The sequence below is a fragment of the Oryctolagus cuniculus genome, chromosome 4 (assembly GCF_051225735.1).
Source record: "Oryctolagus cuniculus isolate XC-2025 breed Fujian yellow rabbit chromosome 4, ASM5122573v1, whole genome shotgun sequence".
NCBI classification, from domain to species: domain Eukaryota; kingdom Metazoa; phylum Chordata; class Mammalia; order Lagomorpha; family Leporidae; genus Oryctolagus; species Oryctolagus cuniculus.
In genome coordinates, this window is record NC_142870.1 from 132,086,463 (window position 1) to 132,106,850 (window position 20,388).

Genomic DNA, 20,388 nt, shown 5'->3' on the forward strand with positions numbered 1-20,388 from the left:
TATGGATGTGAGGTAGGCACTGATGAGATAGTTCCAGGAAATCGTATGTCATAAACTCACACACTCACCTGTAGCAACAGAAGATTGCCATAGCAAATAAATAAATAATAAGCTAAAAATATCATGAATTTATTCATACACCCTCTGTAAGGCTGTCACAAAACACACCAAACACCGGAGTAAGGGAAAGGGTTTATTGGGGAAAACCCAACAGACCAGAGGGAAGGGGCGAAAAGGGCGGAAGAGAGAGAAGGAGAGTGTAAGAGAGAGAGACAGAGAGGAGAGGAGCTAGCGAGGAGTGAAGAGAGAGAGCAGAGAGCAGAGAGACGAGAGGGGGAGAGGAGAGGAGAGCAGGGAGTGCAGAGAGAGTGAGAGAGAGCCACGTGGTCAGGAGCAGGTCCTTTTAAAACTTTGCCTGAGGGCGGGCAGGGAAGCAGGAGCAGCGAATCCCATTAGGATGGGGGTGGAGCGTGACACCGGTGGTTGGGCCTTGTGGCCACCTGGCTTCCAGCAATGGCGGCTGGGGCTAGAGCCTAGGATGGTGTCAGGGTGTAGATCGCGCCATAGATAAAACTGCGCCATAGATAAAACTTCGCCATTTTCCCAACACCCTCCCTAGCCCTTTTCAGCAATCAAAGTACACTAGAGGCAAAACTCATAGGAAACATATCAGAGAACCTGGGAAACTGAACAATTTCCCAAGTGTTGAGAGTCGAGTAGTTCTGAATGACTGACTCACTTGATGACAGTTGCACCACTGTAATCGGGCAGATTTAAATAATCTAAACACACACGATGTCCTCTTTCGGCCTTTGTTGTCTAATACTATTGCACTAAGTCTCAAAATTATTTCCATATATACAACCATATGTAAGCTGGCAATTGTGTTTATGTACATATATGTGTGATGTGCATGTATATATATTATATAGAATAACCACATCCTAGTCTTTTGGCTAAGATGGAATACAGTGTGCTTTCTTATCTAAGAGGAAACAACTGGTACCTGTGATAAAATTGCAGACATGGCTACATACTACATTCTGGTCGTAATGTTCCAAGTTCCCACAGAAAAGCTTACCTCTAAATTATACGCTAAAGGCTTTTGTAACTGATTCTTTTGCTGGAGCCAAATGTTCTCATCTGTATTTTGGTGTGGCTTAATTCAATTTCTTTTGTAGCAAGGTCCTACCAATGCAATTAAGAGAGGTTTCCCTCTTAATATTTTACTGATAGCACTGGCTTCTTTTTTAAACACTGTTATCTACTTCCCTTGCCAGTGACCTTTGCTTTCATGTCATTGGGATCCTTATGCCATAGGCTGGATGCTTTAGAAGTGCTAAAATACTGTACTCTAACGCTGGTGCTTAGTGCTTTAACACTTCACAAGCAAATAAGTTGGCAGCTTAAAGACAGGAGTTCTGCCTGTAGCTCCTTCACCATTTTTTTTTAAATGATAAGAATCAAGTTAAATGAGGATGCAGAAAAGTTGAGCTGTCCACATTTTCTATGGACAGAATCTGAGGGTCCATGGTCATGGCTGAATTTGTTAGTTTTCATATTTACCAAGAATTAGGCAGCATGTTCTTTTTGATCTTCATATGTTTAGTGTCTATCACAGCGTCTGGTAGAGAGTAATATCAGGGGACAATGCTCCCTGGATTTCTCACATTTTTATATGTCTTCTGAGTAAAGGCATTGACAGCCCTGATTCTGGACTCTTTGTCAACGATGTTTGTAAAGCAAACAACCTTAGGGGAGTGAGAAAGCCGTTCTCAAGAGCAATAACCCAAGGTTACTGGCCAGTGTCAGAAGCCCGGCTTCCCTAAGCTCAGACTCCCTTTCAACTGCTGACGCCGCTGTAAGTTCTAAAGTCCTTTGTCTCTGACCCTAGAGTCTCAAGACTTTTGCCAGCTCCTATGAAACTGTGGCAGCCTAACAGCTTCAAGTAGAATAAAATCTCAGACTCGTCACAGTTCTGCTGGACACCAAGTGCTCAGGAAGGAATCAAAAAAAAAAAAAAAAAAAAAACTTTTCCCAAAGAATTAATTCAAAACATATATATGCAGAGGCTAAATATTTTCCTGAATAATCAACTGTTATCCAGAAAAGAGCCCAAGAACATCCATCGGCAAGGAGATATTTCGCAATATATTTTCATTAATGTTCCAGTGTGTGTTAGTCAGCCTGTGTTTGTTTTAGATATCAGTGTTGACTTAAAATGTTGGCAGCAGTAAGTTTGGACTTGGCTAAACATTGAGTTGTATGATGGGAACCAATTATTTATTTAAGCATTACCTCGTCATATAGGAACAACAGACTTCGAATACTCTCTACTTACCCTAACAGATGAGGCTCTAGCTTTGGTACAGAGAGCTGAAATTTTATTCTCTCTTTCTAAAGATAACCAATGATCTGATACCGTCTTTTGGAATGCAAAATACTAATTTGGTGCTTATTTTTCTACTTGCTCCCGTGGCAGATTGGTTTTCCTCTCTGCTTTAGAATGCCTGGAAAAGGAGCCTGGAACTGCCTCCCAAGGAGGAAGTGACCCAGTCTTTCTGCATGGCAGATGGCCAAGCCACCGCCTGCACCCCTCCTGTTAACATGGCTCCGGAGCCTGGACGGGAGGCCGGTGCCAGGCAGCGGAGGATCTGGAGAGAAAAATGCTTTCCGAAGGTAAACACGCGGTTGAAGCTCCACCCTCACTCATCACTGTCTTGGAAACTGCATGGCAGGACGTGTCGGGAGGGGAAAGTGCTTTGCTTCTAGTCGTACTACTATTTCTGTGGCGCAGGGAAGGCCGTTTAACCTCTGAGAGTGTCAGCTTTCCGGATTGTAAACTGGGGATGGTCACAGTCTTCTCTGCCTATAGCAGAACATGGTTTTGAGCATCAGAGGAAATGACACAGTTCTGGTCATTTAACCCTTTTCTCAGTGTTTTAGTTACGTATTCTGAATGGGTCTGAGGATCAGATCCACATAAATGGAGAGGGTATTAGCAAAGATGACACCCATTGCATTCCTTTTGAGTTTTTTTTTTTTTTTGCACTGAACAAAATGTCATTTTGTGGATTAAATCAGTGTAGCTGTGTATGCTATGTATATGTAATTGAAATATTTAAATTATGGATAAACTTTTTTTTGACTGTTTTTAGTGTGATAAGCTGGATCAAAGCAATCAAAAGCAAAACAGATTGAAATCAACGCTTGACAAAGTTCTTGAACTGGTTATTTGTTTCTGACACATTAAATCTTCTCAAAGGCGTTGAAACTTGGACAAGCATTTTTGACCTAATCTGCCCTGGTAAGACCCTGAATGAGGTAAAGAATGATTGTATAACTCTGTTTATTCTGTCAAGAATCAATTACCTGATGGTACAGAAAGGCCCTTCTTAATCCTCAGAGAAAAAAGATTGATTAAGAGGGGGTGGGTCTTTGTGGCAGCATGTCACTATCACAGGTTGTGTTTAGGAGATGGGGTTTGTCCTAGGGGTTGAGATCCACCTAAGACACTCACATCTCACATCACGGTGCCAGGGTTTGTATTCTGACTTGGCTCCCCAATTCTGCTTCCTACTAATTCACACCCTAGAAGGCAGCAAGTGAGGGCTCAAGTACTTGGGTTCCTGCCATCTACATCGGCTCCTGGCTCCTGGCTTTGCCCTGGCCCAAACCTGGCTGTTGTGAGCAATTGGGGTGAACCAGTGGGTGGGAGAACTGTCCGTCCATCTGCCTCTGACTGCCTTTCTCTCATTCTCTCTGCCTTTCAAATAAATAAAAAAAATTTTTTTGACAGGCAGAGTGGATAGTGAGAGAGAGAGAGAGAGAGAGAGAGAGAGACAGAGAGAAAGGTCTTCCTTTTTGCCGTTGGTTCATCCTCCAATGGCTGCCACGGCCAGCGCACTGCGCTGATCCGATAGCAGGAGCCAGGTACTTATCCTGGTCTCCCATGGGGTGCAGGGTCCAAGCACTTGGGCCATCCTCCACTGACTTCCTGGGCCACAGCAAAGAGCTGGCCTGGAAGAGGGGCAACTGGGAAAGAATCCAGCGCCCCGACCGGGCCTAGAACCTGGTGTGCCGGCACCGCTAGGTGGAGGATTAGCCTATTGAGCCGCGACGCCGGCTTCAAATAAATAAATAAATTTTTCAAAGTTGTGTGTTTGGACATAAAATGGAGAAGAATAACTAATATAATGTGTAATTTTTGCTTTTATTATATAGCATACAATAATAGTGAAACCAGTTTCCTTGGAAATATGGAGTAAAATTTGTAAATAGATATTCACTGAGATATAAAAGTGACACAAGGAATAAATATTTCTTTTTTATAACCTAAATAACAACATAGGAAACTTTAATGTCCTTTTCATTCTAGCTATCATTTCTGAATGTGATGTATTTGCCTTAATTTAAAATTCTAGTGATCCTGAGGAAAGAAGAAATGAAAAAACCTCCAGAGGAGCATTTATAAAACTCATTCAAATTTCATCTTCATGATTGTCTGTGAATTGTTCCTGCATTTGTGGTGTTGCTTTGGTATCATCACTAGTTTCATGCTCTTATGAGCTAATCCTTTTCAAACTGGGCCTTTGCCTTAACTAGAAGATAAAATGGTGAATTATTTACGCAAAGATATAATATCTCAAATGTGATTGGCTTTTAACTTGCTGTTGATAGATATCTTTATAGTTCTACGATTGCCGTATGTGTTTCGTGTATTAGTAAGATATGATGACTCTAAAATATGCAATGAATAAGACAGTGTCTTCATTATGAGTTTTAATCGTACTTTAGATAAATACCATGTAATTCTACACAGGGCTCTTAAACTGATCGTGTTATTGATCACCATTTGCATTTTCAGAATAGAATAACACAGTCATTACAGTTTTTTTTTAATTGTAAAAGGCCAACAAATGTTTGAACAGATACAACGGAAGGATACCCCCATTAGCAGTCATATCTATTTAGCTGAAAAAAGTGGAAACAGAGAAAAAAACTGTTTCATGTGCTTTCCTGCCTTGAGTAATCTGTGTTGTCTATTACATAAGGGCATCAAAATTGGTAAAAATATTTTAAGGTATACTAGGGTACATGGTACCTATTTCTCCAGATCAACCTGATAGAATATGCATTTTATGATACAACAATTCACTTTAATTCATTTTCATTCATTTAATATGAATATGGGATAACTTTGCTTTTCCTTTTGTGTATGTTACTTATTTAAATATTTTTATAGAGGAAAATTCAAACGCATACAAAGGTAAAAAAAAAAAAGGCAACTCTATGCACCTATCCCATAGCTTCAAGAAATACATGTATCTGGCCTATCATGTCTCACCTAGACCACACACTGTTTCATCCAAAAGTACGCAGTATGTATCTGAAAAAAACCATGTAAGCCTTACCATAAAAACTATTCACATAAAATTGGCTATGGTTTCAGTGTCAGAAGAGTTTGGTAGGATACAGGCGCAAGAGTAAGAGATGTCCACTGGGACTTGATGCTTGCGCCCACAAACAGAAAGGTTGTGACTCTCTCTGATGCTTCTATAATTCCAACCAGTCTGCATTATGAAGTTATTTCTTTCTTTTTTAAAAAAATTTATTTATTATTTATTTGAAAGAGAGAGAGAGAGACAGAAATCTTCCACCGCAGGTTCACTCCCCGAATGGCCACAAAGGCCAACATGGGGTCTGGCCAAAGGCAAGAGCCAGGAGCTTCTTCCGGATCTCCCTCGTAGGTGCAGGGAGATGTTCTTGAGCTGTCCTCTGCTGCTTCTCCAGGTGCATTAGCAGGGAGCTGGATCCGAAGTGGAGCAGCCAGGACTGGACCAGCTGCCATTGCAGGAGGTGGTTTACCTTGCTGTGTCGCTACACTGACCCCAGTGAAGTCATTTCTAACATTCTTTCATCGCGCTTTGGGAGCAGATGAATGGGCAAACTTGGGTGATTAAAGCAAACTTGAAACTTGTGGTGTTCCTTTGGGGGATGGTGGGCCAGCATGGTAGGGGGGGAAAGTGAGATCCAGAGTGCAAGGGATGTTTCTACTTTCCTCATGCTCTGTAGCGGTCTCTAGTCCAAGGTTCTTCTTTTGTAACATGCCGTCCTCTGGCTCCCCAGTCCTGTGAGAAAAAACACAGAGGAGACCCAGACCTCTATAAACAGACAGCAGACTTTAGCAGCGTTCGGACAGCTTTTCATAGCTTGCAAATCATTCCCAAAGATGTTGTTCTGTTTAAACGTTGTCACAAAGCTGCTAGGTTGGTATAATTGTGCCTGTTTAATGTCGACTCAGCTGAGGATCAAAGTCGAAGGACTTACCAGGATCACACAAGGAATGAAGCCAGGGGCAAGAAACCTCCCACAAGCTCATGGTGGTTTTATTTTTCTGGGCCACCTCTGTGTTAGAATTTTGTTTAGACTTTAAAATTCTGAAATTTATATTATATTATATTATACTATATTAATAATATATAATATATAACATGTATTATATAACAGAATATATAATATATAATACATACATTATATGTTGCATATAATTATATAAGTACATATATTATATATTATTTATATATTATTATCATAAATATATTATAATTATAGTGCATATAATTATACTATATTATAATGGTTATAATACTATATAATATATCATTATGTAATATGTAATATATACTGGTTTATATAATATATAATATGCATTATATATTACATAAGCATATATAATACAATATATAAAATATATAATATATATAACATGTTATATATATGTATCAATGGATTAAGGTGGGATTGTAGAACGAGTTGGTGGTGAAGCATCTTAGAGGGACAAAGCAGTAGTAAGCCTTCTCTTCCTTTTCATGCCTTCCAGTGGGGAATGAGGAATCCCCTGGCCTCCTTGTGGAGGGACTGTTCTCATTAGGGCCATCTCCAAGTCAACAGCAGAAATGGATTGATTTGTTGGTTTAGGGCCCCTGGAAAACAAGAGTTCATTGTCTCAGTCTAGGGATAGAATTCTGACAGTCCATGTGGCTGGACTTACAAAAAAATTCCTTTAGTGATTTCCCTGAATTGCTAGTGTAGATTGTAAGCTTTAGCAGTTATTAGCTGTTTCTGTGGGTCTGTCACCAAGAGGAAGAAGAGTTTTTATTGCATTACAATTGTTGCAGATATCTTGGAGATATCCATCACGCTCATCTGAAATTCAAGATATGGAAGCTAGTAGGCTTGCAGGTGGATCTTACTTCGTGCATTCATAAAGACACATATTATTTTAGTATGTAGTTTATAAAGCTCTATCAATAGCTGTATTTCTATATAACTATTTTCCTTTGTCAATTCTCATCTTTTGTATTTCATTTTATGCATTAAAAACACTTTGAGAAGGGCACAGGGAACATCCAGCTGCCACATGGGTCCACAGTGCAAATAAAATTTCTCAAACCTTGCTCTAAAGAGATAGTCACTGCAAAGCTTTTTTAAAGATTTGTTTGTTTGAAGGCAAAATGATAGAATGGGAGGGAGAGATAAAGAAATCTACCATTTGCTGGTTCTCTCCCGAAATGCCTACAACATCCTGCATTGGACCAGGCTGAAGCCAAGAGCTGGGAACTCCATCCAAGTCTCACATGGATGGCAGGGGCCCAAGTTCTTGGGCCATTGTCTGCTGCCTTCCCAGATACATTGGCAAGCAGCTGGATAAGTGGAAGAACCAGAACTTGAAATGGCACTCCAGTACGGGATGCAGGCATCCCAAGCAGTGGCTTAAGCCAGTGCACCACAACACCCACCTCTGAAAATCTTAACTTATTCCATGGAAAGAAAATTTTGTTCAACATTTGTTTTTAAGAAGAGACAAGGTGATACAACAGTTCCTTAACTTTAGCCTCTCTTCTACCCATCTACTTGGTCCACTGAACTCTTGACACACACACAGCCTGTGTGCAATAAACACTCATGAAAATGATAGACTTCTTATTCTTGACAGGTGGGTAGGCTGCTAAAAATACACTGAGTTTTGTTCTTAGGCATTTGCCGCGGGGAGAAGTGATTTAAGATGGAGGGTGAAGTCCAAGGGGAAGGAATATTTTCACTGAGTAAAGGTAAGATCTTACCTTGCAGAAGACATTCTGCATGAATCTAAAAACAACATTTGTCTTTATGTGAAAAAGCGTATGCTGAACTAACCTTTCTGTGTCCTCTCAGCTGCAGTTAATCAAATTATGCATGGGGTTATTCCATAATTTTATTTCCAACTGATGAGCACTAAATTATATGTTAAATCATATCCCATAAGGAAATGTATTTGTTGCAGTAACATCTGTTAGCATGCACTTATTCTCAGAAAGCCATTACATTGCAGAAATGAAAACATCCAGGCATTTGACCAACATGTATGGATTATTCCTCAGTTATCAGGAGGAGTTTGCAATTTACATGTGATTTGTTAGCAAAACACCTCCAACAGTGTAGGCTTCACTTCGCTGCTGAAATCATTTTCCGTGGTTTGCTACTTGTTCTACATATATCCACATTGGCCAGAATTTTTGAGAAGTTAGCTAGATGACTGTCTTGGGAAGTATGTAGAGAATAATATTTAGAAGCGACATAGAAATGGGTAGGAAGTGTATGTTGTTTATAGATTATATTCATGAAATAGACCTTATTCTTTATGTCTGCAAGCATTTTATTCTTACAGCTCCACTTCCCTGAAGTGCTCTTCCTGTCCCCATGAACTCTCTGCAACTTAAGATCTGCTAAGTCATCATTTCTTATAAAAACAGGAACGGGCCCCTCCTCTCCTTCGTGGTTGGTTTAACTGCCCTTCCAAGCTACTAGAGCCCGCTGCCTTCCTAGGGCCCCCACCCCACCCACTCACACTTTTCCACCTGCCACTCCACATCACACTCCAGATTGTGAACAGCTTGGGATTGGAATTACACCTTTGAGTTACAGGCAAATATTGGACCCTCAAGATTTTCTGCAGAATTAATTGAGTGAGAAGCAAATGAAGTCAACAAGTAAAAGACAAGTGAAGCAGGCAGTGTAGGGAAGGGTGGGGAGGTCAGTTAGCCCTAGCTGGTCTCTTCTGAAGGATTGATGAGGGGTGTGTGTGTGTGTGTGTGTGTGTGTTCATGTGCACAGGTGTAGTGGTGGTGCAGGGGAAAGTGTTCTTTACATCGGACTCCCTATAAATACACAAATACTTGCCACACCAAGTATGAATGTCACTCTGTCGCTTTCTGATAAATGTTACATTCCTTCACATTACAAAAAAGTTCTGAATTTTCACATGACTACAGAAGCGTCTATCTCAGTCATATCTGTGGTGGGCCGGGCTCAACAGAGGACCTCCTGGTATCTGGAATGTCAGAAGCGGGCAGGATCCTTGGCAACGACTCCATCTGCTGGGCCTCACCAGTTTTTCAAGGCACTGAACGGGGCCGTATGTGCTGGCCATGTCCCTTGGGGTGGGCCCCTGCTCTGCCACACACAGGCTTGCTGGCACCTTCAGTGTCTCCCATTAGCGTGGTGTTGAGCCCCTAAAGCACATCCTGAAATAATTCTTGCCATGCGCTTGCACAGAGGGAGCCCTGGCCCTTCCAGAAAGCTGCGGGGCTCCTGTTCCCATCTCTCACTTGTAGCCCAGCAAGGAAACCCAGCTCCTGCCCTGACTAAGAAGCTTCTGTGTCTTCAGTCCCACAGTGCTCCCCTCCATGCACTTCCTTTTGGGAAGGCAGTCCAGGAAGTTTTTTAGTGAGTGTTGAGGGTGCAAAGAGCAAGCAGACGTGCCAGTTCTTCCTTTCTGAATAACTCACTTGGTTGCACAGGTCTTCAGAGGTAACAAGAGAGTTTGTCCCCTTCCTCTTTTACTCCTTATTGCCCCTGCAATCTCCTGGCGGCCCTGAGTCCCCCTCCTCACCTCCCAGAAGTCCCAGACAACGGTTTTTCACTACAGCATGGGACACACTTGGAGCACCAAGCCGTGGGAGTTACCCAGTTATCCTCATCCTGTACAAGATTCCAAAGAAAACACATTCTTCACTCAAAAACAAGCCAGACGTTTCTGTTCTGACCTCAAATATTTTCCCAGAGTCCACCATAAAAATAATACTATAATAAGGTTGCATTTGAATTTTAAATGATTTGTTCACGTGAGTTTTAATGGCAAGGCCCTGTGATGGTTTCGCTGATTGTGACACAAACCTTAGGTTAGCTTTGAAACGAAATATTTTCCAAAAAATATAACAGGTTTTCTTCTGTTGACCTACATCCCAAGAAAAGTTAGCATTTGCTATAATAAAGCCCCAGATAAATATTTATAAGCCCTGCTTTGCACGCTTTTGGTGATCATGACTTGTGCTAATGGCATCCCTCGGGACCTGACATTCAAGTTTTCTTCTAAATATTTTACTTGGTAGTATAGATGCACTCATCATTACCAAAGCTGTCCTGGGCAAGGGTGGTGAGCACTGGATTGCACTGACACTTGGCTTCACTTGGAAACAGTAGGAAATCCAGGAGAGCAATTGGAGGAAGAAGAAGTATTTCAACAATCTCATCCCATAATATTTATGTTTCCCTTCAAATTGCAGTCATTAGGCTCCACATGTAACTACCAAAGCAAACAAATGTGCCCCCATTCTATGCGTAAAACTTCATCTTGAAACAAATATAGTATGGGAATGCAAAGAATGTTTGAGTCCAAAACTGCTTACCTTGCGCATATTCCTGTGTTTCCCTTCAGTGCCCACTGGGCACAGGGCCACCGAAGCCGGCTTGGCCTGTGAGGTACCCACTGCACCCACAGCACCCACAGCACTGCCCACGTCTGCCTTGCGCTAGAATAAAGCAACATTTACTTCTGGCAGAGAGAATTCTAAAGGCAGGGGGTCTTAGAGAGGTTGTTTTTATGGTTTCTTAGTGGAGGAGGTGGTTGAGGTACTAGACAAGGGGTAGGCTGTGAATTAGCGCCTCCCCCAGCCCCCCACCCTCACAGACTCTAGTAAGTTTTCAAGTGTTAGGTTTGTATTTATTTAACTTTTGAATAGGTTGTACACTCAGAAAGTTCACAACTTCTGAAGGTCCTATAAGGTTGATCAGGACAAACTTTCCCCGACACCCCGTTCTCCTCTCCGGAGGCCCCACTGTCATCAGTTGCCTGTGCATCTTCCAGAGCTATTTTATGTACAAACAAGCAAACAGACATTTGCATGTATTCGCCTCCCTTCATTTTCATGTGAGTAGTAGCCCACTACAGCAATTCTTCACACTGCTGTATTTTAAAATATCTGGGATTTTGTTTCATTTTCTTAGGTAAAATTAGATTTTTTTTTCAGAGTATTCCATTGTAGCAATGTAGCCAGTTCCCTCTTGTCTACTTCCAAGCTTACCTGTATCTCTTTCTATCTATGTATGACACCATGAATTGCCCCATTCTTAACCTATTTTGTGGCCATGAAGCTTTCTGGCAGTCTGGTGAGGTCTAGGACTTCTGTCTTACCATAGTGTTTTTTAGTGTTTATGATAAAATCATCAGGATGAAAAGGAAACCAGTTACACTGAAGTATAGCTATGAAATATTTTTATGTAGGGAATACATGCTTGTTAATAAAGTAGAGAACAAGATCTAGCAGTGGGTCTACTAACTACTGCAATTTGAAAGAACAGATGAGCACAAATGCCATTTCAAAACGCCTGCAACCATGGTAATATGACAGAAAATATCTGTGATTATTATTGGTAACAAAGGTATCAGCTGATCATGTAGTGGGTTCCTTCCTGCTCCATAAAGAAAGGAAATGATACATTTCGGTTAGGGTTAGGAAACTCAGCCTTATACATACATCATTTTCCGAACATTCAAGCACATTGGTAGGGTAAATTCCAAGAGGTGTTCTGAATTAGCAACTGCCAATTCATTCATAATTGAATGCATTGTGCCTAATTGCCCAACAGACAGAGTTACTCTGCCAGCATAAGGTACGTACGAATTAGCAAGCGTTTTCATTTTTGCCAGTCTGATAGGTGGAAAATAGTATTCTGGTGTAGTGCTATTTTGCCTTTATCTTCTTACGAGGGAACATGAGCACCTTTTTATACATTAAGAGTCATGTCTTTCCTGAGCGTTCACTCCCGTTGCTCCTGTGGGTCTGTCAGCTGGTTTGCTGTGTGTTGCCTACGCCAGGGTGCCCCAGTCTCCGAGGCACAATGTCAACAGCACCCCCTGGAGTTGGCAGCCGGGAGGCCCTGCTTGTTGTTCTCAATGAAGGTCCAAATTGCTCTCCCTGATATTTTGCCTTCAGACTTCTAGTTCTATGAATCATTTGAATAAGTAAAAATAGGATCTGGAATCATAAGTGCACTAGTCTTACCTAAGAAACAATACTGGTTAAGAAAAAGGGTAGAAGAATTCACAATTGTTAAGTGTAGTTATCTCTTGCATGGAAAGAATGAGCAAAGAATTTGATTTTTTCAACAATGAACTTATGTAGAATTTGTATGTAATTAATAGTTAAAATAGTAAATCTACATGATCAAATTAAAATAGTACAGAGGGGTATTAAAAGAACAATAAAACAATCCCTTTTTCTCACCTCTTCTGAATATAAGATTTTTTAAATTATTTATTTGAGAGAAGAAAGAGCAAGATTCCAAGTGCTGGTTCACTTCTCAAATGTCCACGATAGCTGGGCGAGGCTGGGGCAAAGCCAAGGACTGGAAACTCCATCCAGGTCTCCCATGTTGGAGGCAGGAACCCAATTACTAAAACTCTCATTGCTGCCTCCCAGGATCTGCTTTAGCAGGAAGCTGGAGTCAGGAGTTGGAGCTGAGAATTAAACCCAGGTATTTGATGTGGGATGTAGGCATCTTAACCCCTAGACTAAAAGCTGGCCCCATGAATTATTTTTTTTAGTAACTGTGTATGCTTCCTGAGGTTATACTGCAGCTTTGAATTCTCTTTTCCCACTAAGAAGAACCGGGCTGCTCAGAGAAATGGACAATTACATGTATAGGGCAGGAGATGGTCCAGGAAGCCTGGCGCCACTTGTTATACCAGATAGCAAGGAAGTTGGTGAAGACCACTGGGACCATGAATACAGGATTCAGGAGCAAACTTGAAGAGGCTCCCATGGACCCAGGACAGAGCAACTCAGTGCCAATAACTTCAGTGACCTGTGATACACTAGGAACTCATGCAATTCGTAATAGTGAGCAAGACAAAAATCAGTTGGTTATACTGGGAAGATGATGGGAAATTAACTCTTTTTTTTTTTTTAGATCAGTAAATCAAAGGAAAGAGTCCAGCATTTATATTAACTTTTCTTTTTTAAAAATTTATTTATTTTTAAAGAGTTACACAGAGAGAGGGGGGAGACAGAGAGATAGAAAGATATCTTCCATCTGCTGGTTCACTCCCCAGATGGCCACACGGCCAGAGCTGTGCCAGGAACCAGGAGCCAGGAGCTTCATCTGGGTCTCCCTTGTGGGTGGCAGGGGAGCAAACACTTGGGCTATCTTCTGGTGTTTTTCCCAGGCCATTAGCAGGGAGCTGGATCAGAAGTGGAGCAGCCAAGACCCTGACGGGCACCCACATGGGATACTAGCGTCACAGGCCTCAGTTACACCTGCTATGCCACAATACAGGCCCTTATCCTAGCTTTCTTATACAAACTCTGTTTCTGGGTCTCCAAAAATAGACATGCAGAAGGGTGACTTTATAAAAACTAGTCTGGCTGATAAATTAATTCAGAATGGTAAAATATGTCTCTGTGTAGCTCCTAAGAAGAGCTTGTAAGTAGGTATCCATCATCAACAGCTGTGAGCATTAGTGGGCAGAAAATCGCTGCTTCAGTGTCCCACGAAGAGCTGTCTTGCTGGAAAAGAAGAAGGAACCTGACTGTGATGAAGCCTCCTGGCCCAACTAACAACCTGCAGGAAACACACGCAGCGTGTTAATACCACAGGCCCAGACTGTGGGAAACTCTGCAGCTCTCCTCAGCGAGGGAAGGGAAAACAGCAAAAGGAGGAAGAGAAACCTTCAGAAACCTAGCACTCAATCATGACAAGTAGACTTGAATCTTGTATTCAAATACAGATCACGTAAGCCAAACACAGCGACTGTGACCACATTTACAGACAGCTGAAATTTTGAACACTGGAAGATAAGAAGATACGATTACGAATTTATTATATTTTATTTAATTCTATGAGGGGTATGTTTTAAAAAGGATCACTCTCCCATATAGATTCAAACTGAGAAACACAGAAATGAAATAATATTATGTCTGGAAAATGCTTCAAAGCACAACGGAGTAGGTAAGGTAGATATGAAGCAAGTCAGGCCATGGGTTATTGAGGGGACAGCCAAGAGGGTGCGTGGAGTTTTTTTGTTTTTTGTTTTTTTTTTTTAAGATTTATTTATTTGAGAGGTAGAGTTACAGACAGAAAGAGGGAGAGACAGAGAGAAGTCCTCCATTTGCTGGTTTGTCGCTCCCCCTCTTCGTGGAGGAACGACACAGGACCCTGCGCTGTTCTTTCGTCTGCTCGGCCCTCCCCGGGTTTGCTGCTGGTTCTTCCCGGGTTGGCTACTATCCCTTCCACCTCCGTGGAAGGGCAGTTCCCCCTGGCCACATTCCCCACTTCCGCAGGGGAGCGGCACACCGCCGGCCGGCTTTCTCGGGGGCTGCACAGGTGTTCCTTCAGCTAGATGTTCCCCTTAGATGTTCCTTGTGAATGCCGTCTCTCTCCTCCTTTATAGTCCTCCTCTGCCAATCCCAACTCGGCTGCCCACACGCCGAGTACGCTGCTCTCCTCCAATCAGTAGCAAGTCCTACAGTTTATTGGTTGAACTGGAGGCAGCTGTGCGGAAGCTGTTTACTTCTCTCCCAGCGCCATATTGTGGGAGAGCAGATGCATAGAATAAGTCTTAATTCCAGTAACTCAGTCCAGTCCGGGCTGCTCCCCACACTGGTTCACTCCTCAAATGGCTGCAACAGCTGGAGCTGCGCTGATCTGAAGCCAAGATCCAGGAGCTTCTACCGGGTCTCCCACCTAGGTGCAGGGGCCCAAGCACTTGGGCCATCTTCCACTGCTTTCCCAGGCCACCACAGGGACTGGATTGAAGGTGAAGCCGCCAGGACTCAAACTGGTGCCCATATGGGATGCTGGCCCAAAGGCAGAGGTGTAACCCATTTAGCCACAGTGCCGGCCCTGATCCAAAAAGTTTTATACAATTCTAGTTTTATACCTGTTTTAAAATGTCCCGAAGGAGGACACTGGGTCAGGAGAGGGGCTAGGAATGAAGTCATTTCCCTCAGGTCCTCCTGCTACATTGCCTTTTTGTTTTCTTTTAATCACACCCAAATTATACATTTACGACCCTCATGGGTCAGAAGAGTTCCTGAGGGCAAGGCACAGGAAGGAGCCAGGAGGCAGGCAGGCAGCCTGGTTCTGGGGGGCTGGGCTGATGGTTTGGGGAAGACCCGTGCTAAATCGCTGCTTCTCTGAGAAACTCCTGCGTGGAGCTGGGTGTGCCGGAGGTTGCTGAGGGCCAAGCCCAACACCCACCGGCTGAGGGGAGCGGACAAGCAAGGCTGGGCGGCTGCCAAAGGCCAACTATGGTGGACTTAGGGAGGACACAGCCCACCCCGCTGGGAGCTCGGGCACTACCGTGGCCCTTTCATGGCGTCCAGTGGAGTCCAGGAGTCCCCATGTGATCCTCATCAGTCATGAGCAGGGGGTGAGCAGACCGTGGCGAGCAGGGGGAGCTCGGGGGTAGGGGGCAGCTCCCTTAAGCTGAGGGAAAGCCCGGGGGAGACCCCGCTGTGGATGGCAAGTTCAGCACCCCTACCCCAGCAGGTGGGGAACCAGGGCCAGAGGCCAGCACCGCCCAACGTCTATTGCATCATGTCATCACACCCACACCTGCACACCAAGCCAAGGACTACTGCTCCTCGGTGAATAACATGCAAGAATTAGTCACCAAGGCAAGTGTTTGCATCAAATTCCCGATAGCCCATCTGAAGAGATGAAAAGTTGTGTGTCATTCATGCTCTTTATATCCATGTGGTGTGGCAGTATCTTATACGCCAAGGGTCACCATGTCCCTGGAGCTCCCAAAGTGGCAAAGGAGTTCTTAGAATGATTTCCAGAAAAATGTTAAAAGAAAATTCTAACTTTTTTTACTCTTTTTATTTTGAATAATTTCAAACTTAACTGAAAAATTACAAGAGCACTACCAAAAGCTCACATGGATTCCTTAGCCAGATTCACAATTGTTAGCGTTTTGCCATACTCACTTCATCATTTGCTTTATCACCACCATACAATGGTCATGATCCAGGTTAGATGCAATATATGATGGATAAGAAGGGTGGGCTATGGCTCCAGATTGTCTGAATTATAAGTGGAGCCACAGTGGACAGCAGTGAGGTTTTGGGGAAGTCATTTAAGCTCCTATGGTTTTATCACCAGTACGATGGTGGTTATAATTGTGCCTACCTCAAAAGGTTGCCTGACAACTCACTAAAACATACATACCAAGTTCTTAGGCTCATGTCTGGTATACACTGTGATTTCTCAGTAAATTTGTTGTTGTCCTAGGCCATAAGCAGAGAGCTGGATCGGAAGAGGAGAAGCCAGGACACAAACTGTTGTCCATATGGGAAACAAGCCCTGCAGGCAGAGGCTTATCCTACTATGCCACAGTGCCAGTCCCTTCCCATGAACTTTTATTTATTTATTTGAAAGTCAGAGTTACATAGAGAGAGAAGGAGAGGCAGAGAGAGAGAGAGAAAGAGAGAGAGAGAGAGAGGTCTTCCATCTGCTGGTTTACTCTCCAATTGTCCGCAAGAGACAGAGATGGGCCGATCCAAAGCCAGGAGCCAGGAGCTTCTTCCACGTCTCCTATGCAGGTGCAAGGGCCCAAACTCTTAGGCCATCTTCTACTGCTTTCTCAGGCTATAGCAGATAGCTGGATCTGAAGAGGAGCAGCTGGGACTAGAACTGGTGCCCATGTGGGATGCTGGTGCTGCAGGCAGAGGACTAACCTACTATGCCACAGAGCCAGCCCCTCCATGAACTATTAAAGACCATTCATATATATGATTTCAGAAAAAATTTGCACTATGTGTATGATTCTAGAGAAAATAAAATATCTTCTACTTTTTGTGCTCTTTCTTCCTTTTCTTCATTAAAAAATGTTTAACAGCACTCTGGCTCAGAATCAGCCCTTAAGGCATTCCGATCTGGCTAAAAAGCCCATGAGAGCATTTCAGGCATGGAAAGCCAAGACACTGTGGCAAAAAATGCCCTACATGAAAGATCTCTGTGAGTGAGATCCTGGTGGAAAGAACAGGCCATCAAAAAAGGAGGTACCTTTCTCTGAAGGGAGCAGAGAATGCCACTTTGACTATGGCCTTGTCTAAATAATGTCAGAGTTTGTGGACTCAAGAGATTTCCATAGCCTTGGCAGCTCATGACAAGAGTCTCGGGTGATCACTGATGTCATAAATAAGAGTGTCAATTGTTAAATCAACAACAGGAGAAGTCACTGTGCACTTGCCCTCCATGTGAGAATTAATGGTAAAACTAGTCTTCAAACAGTACTTTATACTTTGTGTGTCTGTGTGGGTGCAAACTTTTGAAATCTTTACTTAGTATAGAGTTGATCTTCTGTATATAAAGATAATTAAAAACGAATCTTAATGAAGAATGGAATGGGAGAGGGAGTAGAGGATGGGATGGCTTGGAGGTGGGAGGGCAGGTATGGGGGGAAGAACCACTATAATGTAAAAGTTGTACTTTCAAAATTTATATTTATTAAATAAAGGTTTCTATAAAAAAGTTTAAAAGGTCAGAAAGGAACTCAGATAAGCCTAGTTATTGAGTGTGCAGTTCTTTGTCTGGAATTCTGATTAATAAAATCTTTAAGTCATTTTACAAGAAGCCAGGACCATTGAGATGACAGGAAATCAGAGGAAGAGGAGAAGGTAGCCAAGAAGAACAGGGGCCTGCAATTATTTCTCTCCCCTCTCAGGAGGGAAATGAGGACAGTTAGCACTGGTTTCTACAACTGAAGCACCAGGGCCACGCTGGGATGCCACACCCTGAGCTCACTTTTACTGACATCTCTTACCAGCTGTCCCAAATTCCTCACTGAGCTTGTCTTAGGAACAGCCATGCCCAAGGGGTTCACCAGAGGGGCTCATTTGATTCCCAGTGGGGAAGGGATGCACTAGAAATTTTGCAAATCATTGTTAATTCAAATTGGTATTCCAGTCCCTTTGCAATCCTTGCTCAAGTTTTCCTCATCTTCTGAGTCTGCAAAAGTAATTTCAAAATGACCATGCAGGCATTATTGAAAAATCATGGTTTTGTGAGCTCCTTTAATCATCTGAAACGGCTGGGCTAACGGTTTGACCTGGTAGTGGATGGATTTCCCATTAAGTTTCCCATGGTAAGCAACTGTGTTTTGTAACCTAACACAATGAAGGGAGTTGTCGCTAGATGACTCAACTGGTTACAATCTCAACTCCCTTTCTTGGGAGGAAATCTGAGGCATGGTATTTATATTAGAAGGTAGAGTAATGCTTGCTCTGGAGACAGGCAGCCTGCAAAGAGGGAGGTGGGGTGTGAGGTCCGCTGTCTACCCTGACCCTCATGGCCAATCCAAAGCTGCCAGGTTTCCTTGGTGTCTGACTCTCTCTCTCTCTCTCTCTCTCTCTGTCTCTCTCTCTCTCTCAGCTGTACACTGCTAGAAGGCCTTTCTTGATAAGATTCCCTAGGGCAAAATCAGCAGTAACCTGAGTTTTCAGCTCATGCAGTATCGGTGGGAAATGTGCCATGCTGGCGTTTGACAACCTCAAAAACCAGTTAGACTGAGAGCGGCGAGGCCACCAGGACCGCGTGCAGCCTTGACTCACTGCTTTGGAATGACGACTCAGAGAACGCTCCCGCTGCCTCCCAGGTGAGCTTCAGTCCACGTCTCTGAGTGCTGAAGTCATGGAAACCACTACAGTGGGAAGCTTTCGTGCCCAGCGCTCAACCACCTCCTCCTCTGTAGCAGGCATCCCTGGAAAGTGGAGTCTGAAAACCAGCTCTGAGCCAACCACCTTCCCTTCTCCAACTGTGGCATCTCAGCCCCCAGCTGACAGAAGCCCCGCCCAGCTGTGCTTTGAGTGGCATGAAACCAGCACCCGGAGAGCTGTTCCCCCCATCTCTCTGCAAAAAGGCAGCCATAGTCATACATGTAGAAGGTGAAAAGGCCTGGTGGGGCTTTCAACACATTCGACCAGGGTAAAGGAAAAGAAAACAGACTTTGTTATATTTTTCCTCTACAGAATCTAGGGGGTCTCAAGTTAATTTAATGTTTACTTTGATTGAATGTAACTGTTAAGAGTCCTATTTTGCTACAACAAAACTAACTCATCGCTTGAGCTCCGAGCTATCCACTACTGTCTGATTATTCAACCCATCTCAGTGGAATGGCTTATTTTGAGGATACCAAGTTAGAATCATTTATCTATCTAAAGTAGAGACCATCTGATCCATGTCTCAAAGTTACAGTGTTCATCAGAGAGAGCCCTGGGGAGTGGTAAAAATGAGCCAGGTGTGGGAAAGAAATCCCATGGGTATCTCAGTCAGAGAGAACCCAGACGGTGTCACTCACCAGCCTTGTGACCCTGACTGCGTACTTTATCCACACAAGCCTCAGCTTCCTCACCTATAAACGGCTTCACACAAGCCAGCTCTGATGTTCAGTCTCAACACGTGGTGACTGGCACAAGTCCCCTCTGCACCCTATTTAGTTGTCCCTTTTTATTAATATTATTACACTTATTTGGGAGACAGAGAGCTGAGATACAGACAGCTCCCATCTGCTGGTTCACTCCCCAGATGGCTGCAAAGGCCAGAGCTGTGCCAAACCGAAGCCAGGAGCCAGGAGCGTCTTCGGGGTCTCCCATGCAGGTGCAGGGGCCCAAGAACTTGGGCCATATTGTACTGCTATCCCAGGCCGTAGCAGAGAGCCGGATCGAAAGTGGAGTAGCTGGGACTCAAACCAGCGCCCATATGGAATGCTGACACTGCAGTCGGCGGCTGTACCCACTACGCCACAGCGCCGGCCCCCCTCTATTAATTTTTAAAAATCTTGCTTTTAATTTTCATTTATTTGAGAAAAAGAGAGAGAGAGAGAGAGAGACAGAGACAGAGACAGAGACATCTATATGCTGATTCACTCCCTAAATGCCCGCAATAGCCAAGGGTAGGCCAGACTGAGGCCAGCAACCTGGAATTCAATCTTTTTCTCCCACACAGGTGACTAGGATCCAAACCCTTGATCCATCATCTGCTGCCTCTAAGGGAACACACTGG

The 20,388-nt window shown here is 43.4% G+C and overlaps 1 long non-coding RNA gene across 6 annotated transcripts; it reads left to right on the plus strand.

Annotated features, from left to right (window-relative positions):
- Nucleotides 1-2,226: 2,226 nt before the first annotated feature.
- Nucleotides 2,227-19,462, plus strand: LOC103350415 (uncharacterized). Of its 6 annotated transcripts, XR_016232704.1 has the most exons (6): nt 2,227-2,366; nt 2,483-2,679; nt 3,159-3,307; nt 8,040-8,114; nt 18,760-18,982; nt 19,079-19,462. It is a non-coding gene; the product is annotated as an uncharacterized LOC103350415 (long non-coding RNA). The 6 variants fall into 6 exon arrangements; XR_016232705.1 differs by lacking the exon at nt 8,040-8,114 and having other exon boundaries at nt 2,238-2,366; XR_011388149.2 differs by lacking the exons at nt 8,040-8,114; nt 18,760-18,982; nt 19,079-19,462 and adding an exon at nt 13,832-14,122 and having other exon boundaries at nt 2,238-2,366.
- The last annotated feature ends 926 nt before the right edge of the window (nt 19,463-20,388 follow it).